The 20576-nt window shown below is 41.0% G+C and overlaps 1 protein-coding gene across 4 annotated transcripts in view; it reads right to left on the reverse strand.

The window, feature by feature from the left end:
* CNKSR2 (connector enhancer of kinase suppressor of Ras 2) overlaps positions 1 to 20576 on the reverse strand; it is a 401265-nt gene that overhangs the window by 219315 nt on the left and 161374 nt on the right. The window lies entirely within an intron of this gene.

Here is a 20576-nt window from a genome sequence, read left to right on the forward strand (position 1 = left end):
TCTTCGAAAAGCAAATTCAGATTGTCTAGGAAGCTAGGATCAGTCATCCTCATTTTACAGTCATATAAAAATACAAAATGGGAACTTTGTGTATTTAAAGTATTTGAAGTTTTCTACTACTATGAAATTAATTGTATTAGTCCCCCCAAAATATTTTAATTTTTACTATACAATGATATTTGTGTGGGTTTTTGTTTTGTTTTTTGAAGTCAAAGATCATCAGAGTTAAGCCTTGATCCCGCATCAACGGACACTGCATTTTTGTGGAATTCTGCTGAAGTCAATTGATTCCGTGCTAGTAAATTCAAGTTCAGGATCAGGGATTTCTACCAGAAAGAATTAAAATAAAATTGGGGAGAGGAAACATATTTGGAATGAAGTATTTAAAAGTTTCAGCAGAGAAGATACATGTAATTACTTCATATCCTTGAGTCACTACTATGGCCTATAATGAATAAATCTCTTGGTCTGCACAATTATATTTAGCTTATCAAACACAAAATTTGGTGGACAAAATTTAATTTCACCCTCACAGACAAAACTTCAATTAGCAATATAACTTCAATTAGCAGGACCCAGTCTTTGTAGCGGGACAAAACCCTCACAACATCAGAAGAGAAAACACGAACTCAAATACTTTTGCCTCATCAGGAGAAAAAAAAATTAAGTGTACATTCTCTCCCCACTCCCTATGATTAAACCCACTGCACCAGTGTCTTAATGTTCAGATGCACAGTATTTGCATGGAATATAGTCTTCTCACCTGTTCTTAAAGGTGGTGAGTACCGACTGACTTCAGCAGAGGTTGCAGGTGCTCAGACACACGAAAATCAAGTCATTAACAATCATGGACAACTTACATTAATGCTGAAGGCTGTTTTGTATTTCTTACAAAAATTTCCCCAAAAGTGAATTTATATAAAATGTAGCAATTCCAAAAGTATTTATTGATACAATCCATGGCAAAAAGGGACCACTGTGATTATCTGTCTGACTTCCTGTATAACAGAGGCCATACAATGGTCAGTGACAGACAATCCACCACAACCTTTGGTAAATGGTTCCAATAATTAATTACTCTCACCGTTAAAAATGTACACCTTGGAGTCAAGAAGTTGAAGCCTACAACAGATAAGCATGTTCATAATGGGGCTATATCTTAGACCTGCTACCCCTGACTGTTTCTTTTCTGCAAAACTAAAATAAATAAAAAATAATGGAGGTTTCTAAAGCCCTACAGTTATAGTGTAGGTATTTTATACCTTTCCCCCTCCATGATTTTCTCTTGCCTGAGGATAGTAAGTAGTGGTAATTTTTTTTGTGTGCTTCTTTTATATTCTTGGAGCTCGTAATTTTGGAAAGCTTCAAAGCTTTGCCTGGAATGCCTTATTGGTGGCCAGAAGTTTGGGTTTCACAGCTCAGATTTCCTATGAGAGTGTACTGTTCGCACACTGAATGATGACAACATTCTTTTGGTCACAGCACTGTGGTAACTGAAGAACTAATCAAGAACCAGTGTAATTGTCCTCATATTCAAAAGGACTAAAGCTAATCAGACTGCTCAAATAAGTGAAATGCCTCACTTGCTCACAATATCAGTCACTCTTTCAAGTAGCAATTAGTGCATTATAATCAAAATGAATCCACATAAATGTTAACTTCTCTTCGTGAATCTATAGAGGTACCTGTAGAAACCTGTATAAATGATATGCATCAAACTAACCTTCCTTGTCAAATTCACAGTTGTAATTTCAAACCACAAAGCAATCACCTGATGTAAAAGGTGAACAAACAAAACAGTATAACAGCAAATGTGATAATATGGCAGGATCCTAAATCCTAACCCCTGAGTTTTCCCTATTTTTATCACTTGTAGGCAGCAGGGACCTTGGTTTCGCATATTGATGGCATATTTTATTGAACTTTAATGTTTCAGTCTCTTTATAACAAGAGTAGGTAGGGAAACCATTTCCACCCTGATTTGTGATAATTTGCACAGCAGGAGCAAGAAAATTAGCAGTTGAAAATGAAACTAGTATTTCTTCCAGAGTTTAACTGATGCTATATTTCCAAAATAATTGCAAATCAGTATCAAATCACTGGTAGTGGACTTATAGAAAAGAAATACAATTTTAGGACCTGATCCTATAAACACACAAGAATTGAGTCAATTAACTTGTATGTGTCAATGTTTGCTAGACTGGACCAACAAAGCATTTTAAATAATGTACACACAAACTATGCTTACAACAAATATTTTCCACAGGGTTTTAAACACCAAATCATACAAATACCGTGCAACATAGGAGATGCACAGGAGAAAAAACCATAGAAGTGGCATGTCTCATTTAAAATATGCATTTACAAAACATAGAACATGCTCACCCACAGGGCCGGCCCACAACATTTTGGCACCTGAGGTGGGAGCTCAAATGACGCCCCTATCCCCCTCACTTGGGCCAAAACTTTGAAAGGTCTCAATTCTGTCTTCTTTCTGTTCTACTCCTCTCATGGTTCTGCTTTGCTATCTACCCCAACAAAGGAGAACTAACAACTTAAAATGCTTTGTTCAAAAATTTTAAGTAACACTTAACTTTCAAATGCCTGAACAGCAAATGTAACTTTTCTTGTCTGCATAGTAAACACTGGTATTTTCATCTGTTATAATAATCAAAGTGGTGCTTTCTGTGCCTTCTTGGTTGCAAAGATTTGAACTACTTCCTGTTGTAGGTCCACAGTCTGAGCCAACTCATGCTCTATCGCAGGGGTCAGCAACCTCTGGCACGCGGCTCAACAGAGTAAGCACCCTGGTGGGCTGGGCCAGTTTGTTTACCTGCCACGTCAGCAAGTTCAGCCGACCGTGGCTCCCACTGGCCACAGTTCGCTGTCCTAGGCCAATGGGGGCTGCAGGAAGCGGTGCAGGCCGAGGGATGTGCTGGCCACGGCTTCCTACCACCCCCATTGGCCTGGGATGGCGAACCGCGGCCAGTGGGAGCTGCGATAGGCCAAACAGGCCGACGTTGCAGGTAAACAAACTGGCCCAGCCCACCATGGTGCTTACCCTGGAGAGCCGCGTGCCAGAGGTTGCCGATCCCTGCTCTATTGAGATGGCTGCATAGCCGACCAGCCTCTCTTGTGTCATTGTGAAGGGTAGATGTGCTTTTATTAACTTCAGTTTGGAGAAGCTGCGTTCTCCACTGGCAACCATTACAGGAAGTGTTAGAAGTATGTCCAGAGCAACAAAAGCATTTGGAAAGAGGGGTGGTTTTCTTATTTGTGCACATATATTCCAGAACAGTCTTTGGAGTTGATCCTGCTGAAATGTATCTTGAAAGGGCTTTCAGTTCATAGCCTAAATCACTCGTATTAATATCACGTGTCAACATGTGTCAACACTCTCTCTAGTGCCCGCATTGCTAGTGCAGGTCTTCTTCAGGTATAGTAAGGAGTTTTGGAATATCATACAACATCTCAAATATACTGCTGTGTTCCTTGAGCTGCATGAAATGTTCTTCAGCTGACTGTATTGCACAAACCAGCACCTGGTTAAAGAATTCAACTTTGGGGTCTCTTATGAGATTATCCTGTGCCTCGTAATCAAAATGTCTTTGGTTTCAGAGTGGTAGCCATGTTAGTCTGTATCAGCAAAAAGAAAGAGGACTACTTATGGCACCTTAAAGACTAAAACATTTATTTGAGCATAAATTTTCGTGGGCTAAAACCCACTTCATCGGAAGCATGCAGTGGAAAATACAATACGAAGGTATATATACACAAAGGACATGAAAAAATGGGTGTTGCCATACTAACTATAACAAGAGTGATCAATTAAGTTGGGCTATTATCAGCAGGAGGAAAAAAAATGTTTGTAGCGATAATCAGGATGGCCCATTTCAAACAGTTGATAAGAAGGTGTCTACACTGGCCAAACCGGACAGTCTCTACACAAAAGAACAAATGTACACAAAACAGAAATCAAGAATTATAACATTCAAAAACCAGTTGGAGAACACTTCAACCTCCCTGGTCACTCAATTACAGACCTCAAAGTCGCAACACTCCAACAAAAAAAACTTCAGAACCAAACTCTAATAAGACACTGCAGAATTAAAATTAATTTTATAAACTGGACACGATTAAATTAGGCTTGAATAAAGACTGGGAGTGGATGGGTCAGTACACAAAGTAAAACCTATTTCCCCGTTCTATTTTTTCCCCTACTGTTACTCACCCCTTCTTGTCCTGTTGGAAACAAGCCATCCTGATTATCACTACAAAAGTTTTTTTTTTCCTCCCGCTAATAGTCCACCTTAATTGATTACTCTTTTTATAGTTAGTATGGCAATACCTATTTTTTCAACTCTTGTATTCTTGAATGGGTGGGAAAATAGCTTCAGTGTGAAGTTCCTCTGCCAACTTCACTCTTCAGAATGTTTTGAAATCCCTCACCTGACCAGTAAGACTTCTAGTATGACTTTGCTTTGTCCAGTTGTTCCATTGCTCCAGATATTTCAAGGTCAACACTTTGGAGTGTCTTGCTTACAACATTTATTTCAAACGGTATGTCATGTCACAACACTACGCCACACAGAAATTTAAAGTTACATATGTTTCTGGTGATTCCATTTCCTTTTTTTTTTTTTTTAAATGAGAACACCTCGTTCCTCAAGATGTCTCCTCAGTGAAAGGATTCAGAGAAGGTCTTCCTCCTCTGTGTTATACTGAAACTGTCATTTGTTTTTACTCACAGACAGGGAGAACTCATGTCTTGTTGTAATGTTCCTTTTTTACCCTCAAGAGGTTTTGGTTGTTTGCAGTTCTTTCTGATCGATTTCCATTGAAAGTTTTGATATTGAGCAAGGTTTAAGAATTGACCTTGTATTGCATCTCTGGCTAAACATTCCAGTCAAGCAAAACAAAATGAGATACCTCAGAGTGGAAAAAGCAATTCATCAAGCCTTTGAAGCCTTCTGTCATAACTCACAACTTAAGCAAGCTGTGAAATGTGTTTCAGGTAGGAAGAGCAGCATTTTTATTTTTAAACGAGTGTGTAAAAATAAAAAAGAATTCTTAGGACATTTTAAAAATGATTTTCTAAAAGATTTTTCTGCAGAACTAGCTTTTATGCTGACATTCAGAGTATATGAGCACATCCTATAGAGCAAATCCTGAGTTCCTAACACTGTAGTAACTAGTGGTAAAATTTTCAGAAGCATCTTAGTGACTTAGGAACCTAAGTCCCATTGACTTTCAGTGGGATTTAGTAGCCTAAGATATATCTATAGCGCAATCAAAATTGTGACTGCAACACAGGCAGGAGTACTCATGCCCTTCCTTTAGGTCTAGTTAGCACATCTAAAAACAATTGTGAAAACATGGCAGCAATGGCTTCAGCACGGGCTGTAGAAGCCTGCTTTGTCCCCCTGGGTAAGAACTCGCATTGCTAGCCTACGCTGAAGCCCATGCTGCGGCCTCTTCACTGCTATTTTTAGCTGTGCTAGTTAAATGAAAGCTAGCATGGGTGTGCCTACCCAACCTGCAATTGCACCCTTAGGGTATGTCTACACTGCACGCTTGTTTCAGCAGGGTATAGTGTACACGCCACATAGCCCCCTAGCATAGGTATAAAGTGAAGCTGGTGAGGCACAGCTTACACGTTAAGGATGGGGGTATGTATGTAAGTACATATCCATCACACTCTCTACTCATCCAAGCAGTGCCTCCCTGTTTACACAGATTTTATTTTTTAAAGCCGTCTACCATCCCACCTGCCTCCCCACTGCTGGAGTCTTCCCCCTTCACAGGAGAGGCTCTCCCAGCAGGGAAAGACTCTGGCAGGGGGAAACAGCTACACCAGCTCATCACTGCTGGAGCATCTCCCCTCTACAGGGAAAGGCTCCGGCAGGAGGGAGGCAGCTTGAAAAGGCTCTGGCAGGGGGAAGGCAGCTGGGAGATGCTCCCCACTGCCAAATCCATTCCCCTGATACAAGTGAAAGGCTCTGACAGCTCCCTGCTGTTGGACCCCTTTCTCCACCACAGTGAAAGGCTCTGGTAGAAGGGAACTGCTGAGGCTGTCCCTGCTGCTTCCCCTCTGTCAGAGCCTTTCCCTGACATGTGTAGCTACACCACTGCAATATAGTCAAAGCATGTTTTTAATTGCAGCATGAAGCTACATGAACATTACATGCCACTACCAGTGGTGTGTAGTACAGATGTAGCCCTAGTGACTTGAGCATTTTTTAAAATGGGACTTAAGCACTTTTTTTTAAAATCCTAAATGTCTGTATGTAACAGGATCAGCCACCTTCTGAGCCACCCCTCATGGCCGGAGGTAGCTCTTCAGCACCCTGCCTCAATTTCCTCTCTCAGAAAACCCAATACCATTATGCAAACTCTCCTCTCTCAATTCCACCTCACCTTGGGGCTGGTTTATTATTAAAATATCATGCAAGATGATCTATAACAAAAGCCTCAATGTAAAATCCATTTATTACCCCCAATCAGGGACGGTGCTTCCATTAGGTGACCCTAGGCGGTCGCCTAGGGCACCAGGACTCGGGAGGTAGCATTTTGTGCGCTCCCCACAGGGTGCACGGGAGCTTCCGGTTCCACTCCCATCTCGCCGCTGAAGAAGGACCTTCTGCCGACATGCAGTGGAAAGAAGTGGTAGGCAATTGAGCAGCTCAATGACTGCCACTGTCACCTGCAGCATTTCGGCGGAGGGTCCTTCTTCGGCGGCGCGATGGGAGTGGAACCGGAAGCTCCCACGCGCCCCCTAGGGAGCGCACAAAATGCTGCCCTCCGAATTCTGCCTAGGGCACCAGAAACGCTGGTGCTGCTCCTGCCCCCAATGCAAATAGTCATCAAGATCATCCAACATTTCATCCTTCAATGTTCCAGGTACAAGCACCTTCAGCCCTGCCTGGACTCTCTGTTGGTCTTCTGTCCTTCTGGCTCTGATATTCACTCCAGCTGGACTGCAATCTTGCTCTTCCCCGTGGGAATCCCCACAGCCTTTCTGATGGGAGCATTCCAATCTCCCTACCTCTCTCACTGTTCCTCTAGGTCCAGCTCTCTGGCCCCGGAGATGTCAGCTGTAAGCTTTCTGCTTGCTCCCCACTTTCAGTACTCTCTGGCCATTGGATCCGGCTCTCTGGCTTGGACACACCAGCCAGCAAATCCCTCTCACTACTCGCCTGCCTTCAGCCTTCTGCCACAAACCATAAAGTACCTAGCTGCTCTCATCTCCTACTCAATCTCCTGCTCCCATGAAGCCCAGACTCCTGGGTCTCTTCTACCCAATTAACTGGTCAAATTGGAGTGTGCTGATGAGTGCACTGACCCAGCTCCCTCTTAAAGGACAACTGTCACCCTGAGACACTGTAAAATAACATGCTAACTAATAATAATACAGAATAAGCCTTTGCTATACAATTCACTTAGCATTATTCTAGGTGGCATCTCCTGTTCAGTGTATGGAAGTTTTCAACCAGAATCTTATCTCAAATCAGAGGACAGAGTCTACGGTATTTTAGTTCACAATAAAAGGGGTTTTAATATATCTGTTTCTAAGATGAAGTCATAGCTTAATGTAAGGAAGAATGATCATCCAGAAATCTCTTTTACCTCCTCAAATTGAAACCTCTTCCTCATCCTTCTGGTTCTATAAATTCTTCCCAGTCCTTTCTCCTTATTGCTCTTTTCATCTCATTTCACACTCAGCTTTGCACACTCTTTTATGCTGTCTCTTGCCTCTGGAACAGCCACCCACTTCTCATTCATTAAGTCCCTTTCTCCCCTCCTAAAGAGCTATTTCCCCTCCCCCCCACACACAATAAGCCTCTCTCTTTGGTCTTCTCATCGAACACGTCCTCACACACTCCCTCCACCTTGAATAGTCACCTTTTCATTTTTGCCCAAGTTACACAGTCAACTCTTTGGGAAAGGGACCATATCACCATTCTATATTTTGCAAAATAGCAAGTCCAGGACATTTTGGTAACATGTAACCTCTGAGTACATATCTGGTCTATTCATCCTACAAATTTCAGTTGTCTTGTATTTCTGGTAAACGCTATTTTCCTCACTAACACTGCCAAGAGATGCAGCAAAGGAACAACCAACTACCCTTGACTAACTAATCATTACACTCAGCAAGCATTGAAGAAGAAAGTTATTTGCATCAGGTATACACTGAGTCCGATGGGATGGTTACCTGCTCCGTCTAAGGCTACTATGCTTCTCAGAAAGAAAAAAGATATGATTAATCCATTTGTTGCCAATTATTAGATGGCATGAAGGCAACTTTGGCAGCAGAACACACCTATTTTGGTTTTGTTCATTCCTTGTTGTGGGATAATTTTGCTCTCTGTAAGAGTTGCCGGGAGTAAAATTCATCCCTCTTTTACTGAAAGCAAGCACAGCATGGTGTAAGGAAAGTAACCATTTGATATGTATATTCTACAGTTGGAATGTTAACCTTTTCAAAATTCCTGAAAAATTAGGGACTTCATAAGAAGAACTGAAGGAAAGACAATTATGTATGTAAAAAAAATTCACCAAGTCCAGGAACATATGAACATTAAAACTAATAAAAGAATGTTGTATCAAAACCTATATAAGCTATTTCATAGGCAAAAGAACTGAAACACTGGACAGAGGGTTATATTAATATTAGATTAGAATAATGAAACCAAAAATTGAGAGATTAAATTGAAGTATATTCAAGATTTATGCAGTTTAAGTTTTTAGCCCTTACGGCTGCAAATATAAACTTCCAAATGTGAACTGAAATACTGCTGTTCACTTGAGCCTTCAAATACCTACAAATTACTTTCCTTGGACATCCTGGTGGCTCAGTGTCTCATAAAGAGCTTTAGTTTTTAAGATCAATGACTCCACCCAAAAGACTACTTTTTGCTCAGTGAAACTACTAATGGCACTGATGAAATACATTTTCAGAACCTTAAGAAGGCAGCCTTTTAAAGATCTGTTGAAACATCAGTGTGTGTTAATATGAGAGCCAGTTAGAAATACTGGCAGAAAATAAAAAGCCACACTAAAATGGAAATGAAAAATTTCTGTGAATCATTTGCCTCATTTTCTGATTAGCTCTACTTAATATGACATTATGAAAAAAAATAAAAGGCATCAAGCATTAATAGACTGAAGAGGGTCAATAAGATGGTGTTATAACCACTGAATCCTTAAAGAGGATCCCCCGAGAAATAGTTACTTTAGATAATGAGATACAATTATAATGTTGTCTACTTAGTAATTAAAAAATAACTTGGTCCAATAAACAAACTTCATAAAAACAAACAACTGAACCTTCTCCAATCTATTTTGTTGCTGGAGGGTATGAATTACTGAATGATAAATTGAAAAGTATATGTTGTATTTACTTGCTCTTTTGTTTTCATGTATGTTTGTACAGCACTCATCAGACTGATGACACGAAGTGTTTTAGTTTGTCAGTTTTTACACTGAATTGCATACATGAGAAATCGTTACTTTAATACTAGAGGGCAAAATGAGAATGAATAATATTCTTGGCCAACCATATCCTAAAGATCTTCAGAATGAAAATAAATTTAAAAAATTCTGCCTGATCCTGCCTTACTGGTCAATTTTTTTTTTGATGTTCTTAGAAAATCTCTGATGCCTCTTGTAAATGTATACTGAAAATACATACACATATAAACTTTTAATGGTGTACCCTACCCAACCGTTACAGGGCCAGTTGATTATACACAATTTAGTCATTCCTAATTACAAATACTTCTTTCTAGGCCGAAACATACTACCTGTCTAGCTACCGTTCACAACTTACTACATTTTTCTGTTGGGTTTTTAAACAATTATCTTTATCATGTTTATTATGGTAATACCTAGGGGCAACAGAACAGATCTCCATTGTCCTAGGCACTGTACAAACAGAGAATTAAGAGGCAGTGCCTTCCCCAAAGAGTTTACAATCTAAATAGGGAAAAGGATATGGGTAGAACTTATAAGCAAGAAGAACAATACAATAACATCACTTAAATGCCATGTTTTTTTTGGTTTGTTACTAAAAAAAAAATTTGTTGGGGGGTTATATAAGGAGGGTATTAGCTAAATAGAAAGGCTCACAGACTTTAAGGTCAGAAAGGACCATTGTGATCATTTAGTCTGACTTCATGCACATTGCAGGCCATAGAACCTCACCCACCCACTCCTGAAATAGACTCATAGATTATTGGGGTTGGAAGAGACCTCAGGAGATCATCTAGTCCAGCCCCCTGCTCAAAGCAGGACCAATTCCCAAGTGGCCCCCTCAAGGACTGAATTCAGAACCCTGGGTTTAGCAGGCCAATGCTCAAACCACTGAGCTATCCCTCCCCCCAACTGCTAGCTGAGTTAATGAAGTCCTCAAATCATGGTTTAAATAGTTCAAGTTACAGAGAATTCACAATTTACACTAGTTGAAACCTGAAAGGGACCCATGCCTCATGCTGCACAGGGAGGCAAAAAACTCTCCAGGTCTCAGCCAATCTGACCTGGGGGAAAATACCTTCCCGATCGGGAGGGAGCAGGAAGCCATGAAGGATACAGCAGGCACAGTTGGAGCAAAGAGGCGGTCAGCAAGGGGACGGAAAGCTCAGGGTGTAAACTGCAGAGAACATTCTGATGATATCATCACTGTCCCTCAGTCCCTGCTTGAAATGCTTAATGCAGCTACTGTGCTGTCTTCAATATCTGACTGGCTCCTCCCTTTCTGCTACCTTAATTCATCCGCCTGATGAATCATACGTATTATGATACTGGTTTTAACGGTGAATGCTGCTAGAGGTATAAATTCCAGCTAGAGGAGGACACCTCCTGTGATAAATGAAGGGGGAGGGGGGGCTTCCTTTTATGGACACCCCACCAGCCATTTAGCTATAAAATTCCTGTTAGTAGCTGTTCTTTACTTCCTTTATCCGTAAGGGGTTAAAAAATCCATAGGTAAAAGGAAGGCGTGGGCACCTGACCAAAAGAGCCAATGGGAAGGCTAGAACTTTTTAAAATTGGAGGGAAAATTCCTCTTTGTCTTTCTGTGTTCTCCCAGACAGCAGAGACAGGGCCAGAACTATGCTGTAAGAAAGAGCTTGGGCCAGATATGAAAATCATCAAATCATATCTAAAACCTACTCATTTGAAACCCCAAATATGTAAGTAGATCAGGAAGTATCTAGGAAGACGTGATTAGGTTTCTCTTTTTTATTTCTTTATGGCTTGTGGACTCCTCTCTACTAACCCTGGGTGCTTTTGTTTTGCTTGTAACCTTTAAGCTGGACCTCAAGAAGCTATCTTGATGCTTAATCTTTGTAACTGTTTTTTTTTAATAAACCTAGCAAAAAGCTTAAGTTCCAGATGTATTTTCTTTCTTTTTGTATTTAATAAAATTTACCTTTCTTAAGAACAGGATTGGATTTTTGTGTCCCTAAGAGGTTTGTGCGTATGTTGTTTAATTAGCTGGTGGCAACAGCTGCTTTCCTTTGTTTTCTTTCTCAGCTCTTCCCCGGGGGGGGGTAAGGGCTTGAAGGTATCCTACAAGAAGGAATTTTCAAGTGTGCCTTCCTGGGTTCTCAAGGGATTTTTGCACTTGGGTGGTGGCATCTACCCATCCAAAGTCAAAGAAAAGCTGTAACCTTGGGAGTTTAATACAAGCCTGGAGTGGCCAGCATTAATTTTTAGAATCCTTGCGGGCTCCCACCTTCTGCACTCAAAGTGCCAGAGTGGGGAATCAGCCTTGACACCTGCACTAGCTCTGTTCGAGATAGCGTATTAAGAATCGCAGTATAACTGCAGCAGAACAAGCCGCCCTGAGTACATACCTGCCAGAGACATTAGGTGCATACTCTAGAAAGCTGCCACTCATGCCACTGCAGCTACACTTCTATTTTTAGCGCTGGCAAAGATATGTCTCATCAAGCTGGAAATTACATCTTCCAGCTTCAGTGAAGACATACCCTCAGCAAGCAACTATTTGCTATTTCCTTTTCTCCTTATTGTTCATCGTATGGCCTCTGCCTTATTTACTGCACACTATTCAAAACCTGCTGTGAAGACAGAATTTTTAATTTCCTCAAAGGCTCATCGCTAGAGTATAGTGCCTCACAAACATTATAGTCTATTTTACTGAGGGGGAAACTGAAACAGAGAGAGATTACTGTGAGAAGTATGCAATAAATGTTGATGCCCAACTTGAGACACCCAGGGCCTGATTTTTCAGAGTATGTAGCATTATACAGAACTTTATATGTTGAAAGCACAGCTCCCATTGGCTTCAGTTCCAGCTGGGAGGACTCAGCACATGTTCAAATCAAACACCGGGGTCTCAAGACATGCCCCCAGAAAATGAAGAACATACATTTAGTGATCACCTGTGGGAAGTTTGGTTTAAGTGTCTCGTCTAGCATCACACAGGAACTCTGTGGCAGAGGCAGGGATACAATCCAGTTCTTCAGGGCAGTATTCAGCTGTCCTAACCATGAGACCCTACCTTCTTCCTGCAATCCCCTACCTCATCACTGCACACCTCCTAACTTCTCCAATAAATGAAACAGAGGTCCTACAGTCTACTTCACTACGCAGCCCTGATTCATCCCCAGAGAAGGTCTATCCTATGCACTGAATGAGGCAGAGGTTGTGTGGAAAGAACAGTATGTGATCATGTAATTAAAGACTATCACAATGCACATCTCAAGGGGGCCAAATTAAGGTTGCACAGGCAACCTTAATTCTGGTATTTTCTAACTTCTGAGTGCTAGACTTTGCAACCTTAATATGCTTCTTTTAACATAGAAATTGCACACACTACAAAAATCAAAGGTTTTAAAAAAAGCAAACTGAAAAAACATGTGGCATCATATTGACACCCACATGGGTCATCAGAAGGTTTTATCCACCACAAACCTGTGCCACTTGAGTTAACAGAGTAACTGATAGCAGCAATAGGTTGCTATCCTGTATGTAGACCAACCACTAGAGGGGTTAGTGGGCTTCACAGATATTTGCTGACAAAAAGCAATGGCGCAACTCAGGAATCTTGGGTTCCACTCCAGGATCTGGAGGGGAGCATCCTCTGCTGGGCACAGATTTCTTCCCATTCCCTTCAAGTCTGATCTGTGCTGCCCTTTCCCCTTCCAACTGTTCCTGTCTTGTTTCTTCCGCACCCCAGTCCCACTCTCCTCAACTAGCCAGTACCAATCTCACTCCTCAGGCTTCTCAGCCCAGTTGCAAGTCTCCTTGCCCAGCCAGTCCTAGTTCTTCCCCCAAACTCTGGCTCCACTCAAATCATCCCCGTTCCCCCCACAACTCTGGTTCTCAACCTCACTCTCCTTGCCCAGATAATTCCAGACTCCACTCCCCACTAGCTTTCAATCCTCCCCTTTTTCCCTTTCTCATTCCCAGTCTCCTTGACCAGTAAGCCCCAGTCCCCCCACACCTGGCTCCCAGTTCCAGTCTTCTTGCCCAGCTAATTCCAATCTACTCCCTCCCAACCCCCACATACAACCTTGAGTCCCAGTTTCCCTACCCCTCACGCCTCAGCTTCCATGGCCAGTATTCTGGCCAGGAAAGTCTCTGAGAGCACAGGAGAGAGATACTCCCTGCTCTCACTACCAATACCTGGACGTGTCACCAAAATGGCCCAGAGCAGCCAGGAACCGCATTCACAAAGCAAGTTCTGCTCAGGCCTCTGCAGTCCCAAGATGAAGCACGCTAAGGGCAGACGGAATCTTTAGGGAACTAAACTACAATGTTCTAGCTTGTCTGTACTGCACAAAGGCAAACTGATTTTTCAAAGTCTTATAATTTGGCCAAATTTGGATGGATTTTCATGGAGACAGCCAAAGACTCATCCCTGACACAAGGCAAAATCCCCATCAAATTTCAAGTTCCTGCTCCAACGCATGGGGGCATGACAACTGTTCAAAAGGTGAAAAAAAATGGCCACATGGGCAAAATATATTTTCCCCCAGCCTCATTCTCAGAAATATTTGAACCAGTTGGGCTGACATTTCAAAAACCAAAACCAAATAATTTAACCTGAAGCAGACACCCAGTTTGGCAAAATGATAAACAACAGAAAAAAGAATCTTATAATGGGAAGTGTCAGGCTACCAGCACTGCCTATAATATGTGATTATTAAATAAATAATAATAATACATCCAGTTACTCTGAAAAACACTTCAGAGACTGGATGACTCTGGGAAATGGTAACAGGATATAGATTTTGCAAATCAAGGCTAGCGAAGGTTAGCCTTGACAGAAGATTGTGACCATCTGCTGGCAGTGATCTCTGATGAGAGTTGGTGGACACAGCTCAGTTCCTGTCCAAATTACAGGGTTACCCTTATTGGCACTCTTAATAGACAAAATAGGATTGAAAGGGCATGAAGATGGAACAATCTTCTCAACTCATGCTTCAGGATCTCAGCTGGCCACCTACAGGAGTCAGGAAGGGATTCCTCCCCATCTCCCAACATATTCTGGATTGATGTTTATCTCCTTCATTTGAAGCTTCAGCGATGGCCATGGCTGGAGATGGGACATTGGACAGGGATGGCCTCTGAGTTGGCACCAAGTATTCTCTCTCTCAGGTGGTTCGCTGGCTGGCTCCTGCACACGCGCTCATGGTCTAACTGATCACCATATGTGGGATCCAAAAGGAATCTTTCCCCAAGTCAGATTGGCAGAAAAACCTCCAAAGTTACATCTTCCCCTGTAGTGTGTGGGTGTGGCTCACTTGCCAGAATTATCTGGGTATAATTTATGTAATCATTCTCTACCTTTATGGGGGTCTTGGGCACTGGTGCACCTCGGTCCCTTCCATGTGACACATAATCTAGTCTCTCACAGGCTGTGATAAATTGCTCTAATTTTGGTTGTTGAATTTAGTGTATGGGTGCTCAGTAGTGTTCCTGGCTTGTGATGTACAGGGGGTCTGATCTGTAGTCCCTTCTGCTCTTAAACTCTATGACTCTAGGTTCCCACTCCTGGAGAGGGGGAGCTAGGCTCAGCACCAGAGGACAGGAGCCACTGCTTCCAGATGAGCATGGGGTGGGCTCACTTTCCAGCCCACCACCAATGACCCGTCATTCAAATATGTTAAGGTCTGCTATAAAGAGGGTAGTGATCAATTGTTCTTCGTGTTCACCGGATGTAGCACAAGAAGTAACAAGCTTAATCTGCAGCAAGGAAGATATAAGGAATTTTTTTCTAACTATAAGGATAATTTAGTTCTGGAATAGGCTTCCAAGGGAGGTTGTGGAATCCCCATCATTTGTCCAAAACAGGTTGGACAAACACCTGTCAGCAGTGGTCTAGGTTTACTTGGTCCTGTCACGGTGTAGGGGATTGGACTTCATGATCTCACAAGGTGCCTTCCAGCCCAACATTTCTATGACTTTATGATCCCCCTGGTTGCAAACTACTGCTGAGGTACAAGGGAAAATTTGCATTGTTGCTGCTCATTTTGTACCTTTGCTATGGATCAAGGACTTCAGTCTGCAAGACATGCCAGCACTTTCCACAGCTGAACATGCTAATTTAAGAAACAAACATTTAATGAATTCTGAAGCAAACAATTCTTGATTTCTTAATACTTTTCTACACAAACATTCCAGAGAGTTTAACAGTGGTTGCTTTTCAGGATCAGCTTTGCATGCTTGGACTTAAGACCATATAAGACTTTGCCTGTTGCTGTAAAGTAGCATGGAATATACCTTTACTTCACAGCTTTACCCAAGCTTTCTTTGACTTTTCCAGCCTTCCCTGGAGTTGGAAGTTTGTTTGATGCAAAAGGAGCTAATGACTGAGGGGAAACAGGAGAAACTAATTTTGTTTGTACTTGATGAAAAACAATGCACTATTGTTGAAACTGTGCATATGGACAACCAACTATTTTTTCCCACTGTGTAGGAAAAGTAGACAAACAGCACTCTTGTGTTAATCATACTATTATAGGAAATTTAGGAAGTTATTAGTATTCAATACAATTCAGCAAAAGATACATCACAGAAATGTCAAGTTTCATTGAAAACTGATACCAATATAAAGCACCTGTTTTCAGGAAATAGACATTACCTTTTATTATTTTCTAAAACTGCATTACTGATTAAGGAAATTTTACTAATAGTATTCATGATGCTTTATCATACTTAATGCTATAATTGTTGATTCCCTATTGGAGTGAAATTTATAAACACCTGGCAGGTATTTCAGTGGTTGATATGTTTGCTGACGTAGCAAACAAATTCATGGAACATATTTGATCTTCTGTCTTGGGGAGCAAATTCTAGACATGCTCCATTTATATTGTCCAAGGAAAAAGAAAGAGTAGACACTGGATGAACTTCTCTTTGTACATCTTATCTTCACAGATTGTATTAGTGTTTTCTTATGACTTTCTTCTGAACACAGGTTTGAATTTGTGACATGGGGGTGTTTGTGAGGGAGTGCGGGGATAAAGAAAAAGTGCTGTTAGAATGACTGGGTAAGGAAAAATACTCTGCTCTTTTCAAATATCCAGGAAAATCTAGAGGGAAACGACTGTTGAGAAAACTCTGCACTTCAAAGTTGAAAGGTAAAGGGTATGCTTCAAGTACAATATGAAAATGTCTAAAATAATACAAAATATATATGCATGATTGTCATTCATTACAATTGCAAAAATAAAAAATGTCCAGAATTAAGAATACTAGTTAGTAATTACTAGTTATTGTAATTGCTGATTATGGGTTCCATTCAATTGTGCCAGCTTCTCTCTCACCTTTACATCTTCCTTTTATGGGGGACTAGCAAACAGCTCCCAGCACAAGTTAGAGAAGCCACAAAGCTACCCTAACTTATGATGGCTAAGACAAGTCTCTTTTTTGGTAGATGTCTGGTGATCAGTAACATGTATCACACTCCAGTTCCACATTCTCTGGTGCCCATCAACATTCCCTAAATCAGCTGTTCATTAAGGGCTATTTTAAAGGTCACTGCACAAAATGACCTTACAGGAAGCTGAAGATCAGACCTGCAGTCTTACAAATAACTTCTGAACTTTCCATGATATCCTGCGCTACAATGAAATCAACCAGTTACTGCATTCTAGTGAGCAGTAAAGATTTTACATTACTCTGGTATTGACAAGATCACTAACAATAGTGGTAAAATCTCGTACTTTTATTAGTTCATTTTTAAATGTGTTTAAGTGTTTAAACTTGGTTCTAAGATAGCTAGTTTGTTTTAAAATTCATATTCAGGCTGTTTAATTTTAATTACAACTTAAATATTTCATAGTTCTCTAGCCTACAGAATATGCTTCAAAATATTTCTCCATCTTTGCAAAGTCAAATTCCATAGGAAAATTTCTTTTGTTCCCTCTGAATGGCAAATGAATGATTATCCCAAAGCATTATATTGGAAAAAAATGTGTAGAAAATAACTGCTAAGTAGATTTTAGCTCAAAGTCTCCTTTCTATAATCAGTCCTGCTTGCTTTGTTTTTAACATTTACAGTATCATTTCATGAACTAGATGCTCCCATCAGATACAGCATTACATAATTAGGATGGGAACAATTAATTATTCTCCAAGGTGTTTGCACTTCTGGTATTTCAGCAAAAATGTTCCCTGGCCAGACTTTGCACAACCAGGAACACAACTTCCAGAACGCCATCTAGAACAGCTTTCCACATTAATCTTTTCTGGAGGCTTCCGTATGTAACAACATATCTCAAATTAATCAGTGTTATTTAAGGGCTTTATACATTGATTAGGAATGTATCTACACAGTACAACAGATCTCCAGTTGTTTTCAATAGTAACTAAAACTGGTAAGGCAGCAGAGAATCCTGTGGCACCTTATAGACTAACAGACGTTTTGGAGCATGAGCTTTTGTGGGTGAATAGAAAAAGTGCTGTTAGAATGACTGGGCAAGGAAAAGTGGGTATTCACTCACGAAAACTCACGCTCCAAAACGTTTGTTAGTCTATAAGGTGCCACAGGATTCTCTGCTGCCTTTACAGATCCAGACTAACACGGCTACCCCTCTGATACTTAAAACTGGTAAACAACACTTGTGATTTTTTTGATCCACCAGATTTCAAACCCCATTCTTCTCAGTTAAATAATTTCTATTGTTCCTGTTGCTATTCAGATTTATTTAACAAGTATGGCTTGCTAAGCAAAAAAGTAAGCTTGTAAAACTCATTCTGAGGAATCAGAGATCAATAAGGGTGAATGACTAAGGAGAAGGAAAACATAACCGATTAATTGTCTGTTTTCCATAATGTTTTTTTCTTCAGTTCTTATTAGGTATTTGGTTTAAAAACACAGAGTACTTTATTAGCTATGGTAATATTATGATTCAGATTAAAAATGCCTTTGCTCTACTATTTTAAATTACAATTTCTTGAAAGGCAAAGAAATAGATTTAATCCCTAACAGAAATAAAATTATGATTTGTGGTGCTCACGGAGGCTATGTCTGCACTAATAGCAGCATGTCAAGTACATACACTGCACACAAACCTTCACATAGGTATAAACAGCAGTGCAGATCAGAGGCACTGCATAGGTGAGAAGAGTACAGGTACACCAGTACCTCAGGGGATACACCCTACATGACTCCCCGCACATGAAAGCAGTACCTCCCATGTCTACATTGCTATTTTTAGCAATACAGTGTCCCAATGCATCCTCACTGCCATAGCTGTTCCCCGTGGCAGTAAAAGGCTCCAGCAGTGGGAAGCAGCAGAGAAATGCTCTGACAGCACCCCACTGCTGGAGCCTTTGCCCGCCACAAGGAGCTGCCGGAAAGACTTTGGCAGCAGGAAATGGCTCTGGCAGGGGGAAGGCAGTGAGACACTAGGTTGGTAAAAAGAGCAGGGAACTGCCAGAGCCTTTCCCCACTGCCTTCCACCTGACAGAGCCTTTCCTCACCATAGTAAAATCTCTGGCAGCAGGGAACTCCTGGAGCCTTTCCGATTTGCTTCCCCCTGCCAGGGCCTTTCATTGCTACATGTCGCTACACATTGCAGTGTGGATGTAGCCTGCTTTTCACTGAGGCATGCAGCTACATGTATACTACACATCACTGACAGCATAGATAAGGTTGGCTGGTAAACATCACTTTAAAAATTGCTGTGATATTCAAAATTTACTATCAGTAAAGTAAGTTATTAGAATGTGATCTAATGTTTAGACATAACTGATAACACATTCAAGTAGATACCTGTGCAACTGAGCACTCTGCCCACACACCAGCCCAAACTGTGATCTCACGGCCATGGAGGTGAGGAATTAAGACAATATTCACTGGGATCTCAAAAACAAAATCATGCCGTCAGAACTATAGCCGCTTAATATTTCTGGTCTTATTAAAACAAATATAGGTCAGCATTATTCATGAAGAGCAAAACCACCACCTGAACTTTCTATGACTGTCCAACAATTAATGTCCTATGCTAACTAAATATTACACTGTGTAGCCAAACTAAAAAATCTAACGAGTGTCACTGTTGTAGCATAACTAAACACTATGCTAGAGCATCCAAGTACTTTTTGTAACCGTGTACAATTACTCTATTTTTGTCAGTCACATTTTGTTTCTCTCTGTAATTACATTTACCTTGGACTAAGTTTTTTGGAGTCATCTGGAACCAAACATAGGTACTGCAACACGAGATCGGACCAGAGACCCATCTAAACTAGCATCCAGTGTCTGACCATAGCCAGCCCCAAATGCTTCAGAGGAAGGTGCAAGAAATCAGAAAGTGGCTGGTTTATGCCCTGAAGCATAAAGATTTATATAGCTCATTTATTTTTATCCTATTTAGTGAAACTGTAAACGTTCTCATTATTCCTTTTTAAAAAATTCCATCTAAAATATTGGTGGGAATTACATATTGTGGCAGTGAGTTCCAGAGGCTAATTGGTACTTTCATCATTTGTAGATTTATTGCCTTTCAATTTAATTGAGTATTACCGTGTTCTTGTATAACAGAAAGAATTAACTTTTTCTCTCCATATTTTTTTGCCTCATCTTTCCTCTTATGCACCTCTAAAACTTTCTCAGTTTTTCTAATCATTTATGGGATTCTTTCCATACCTCTAATCATTTTAGCCACCATTCTCTTGGTTTAACCTCCCCTCAAATTATGGCCTCATCTTCTTTCTACCCTTCTTCTTCACACCCACTGAGCACACCATCTACACCAGGTATTTTATATTCATCACTTTTAATCCCATTCTACGACATCTCAGATCTGGTTTCCACTCCCTGCACTTCACTGAAACTGCTCTCATCGAGACCTTCAATGACCTCATCCTAGCCATACCAAAGAGCTTTCATCTTCACTCTCCTTGAACTTTGACATTGTTTGTGTCATGGTATAATTTCCCACCCTGAACCTTAGCGTCCAAAAGATGGAGTACCAGCATGAATTTCTCTAAGCTTAATTACCAGCTTAGAACCTGTAGCGCTGCCACCAACCAGGAATTCCAGTGCCTGGTACACTCTGGTCCCCCCAAAACCTTGCCCGGGGACCCCCCAAGAC

This window comes from Chelonoidis abingdonii, chromosome 1, assembly GCF_003597395.2.
Source record: "Chelonoidis abingdonii isolate Lonesome George chromosome 1, CheloAbing_2.0, whole genome shotgun sequence".
Classification (NCBI taxonomy): domain Eukaryota; kingdom Metazoa; phylum Chordata; order Testudines; family Testudinidae; genus Chelonoidis; species Chelonoidis abingdonii.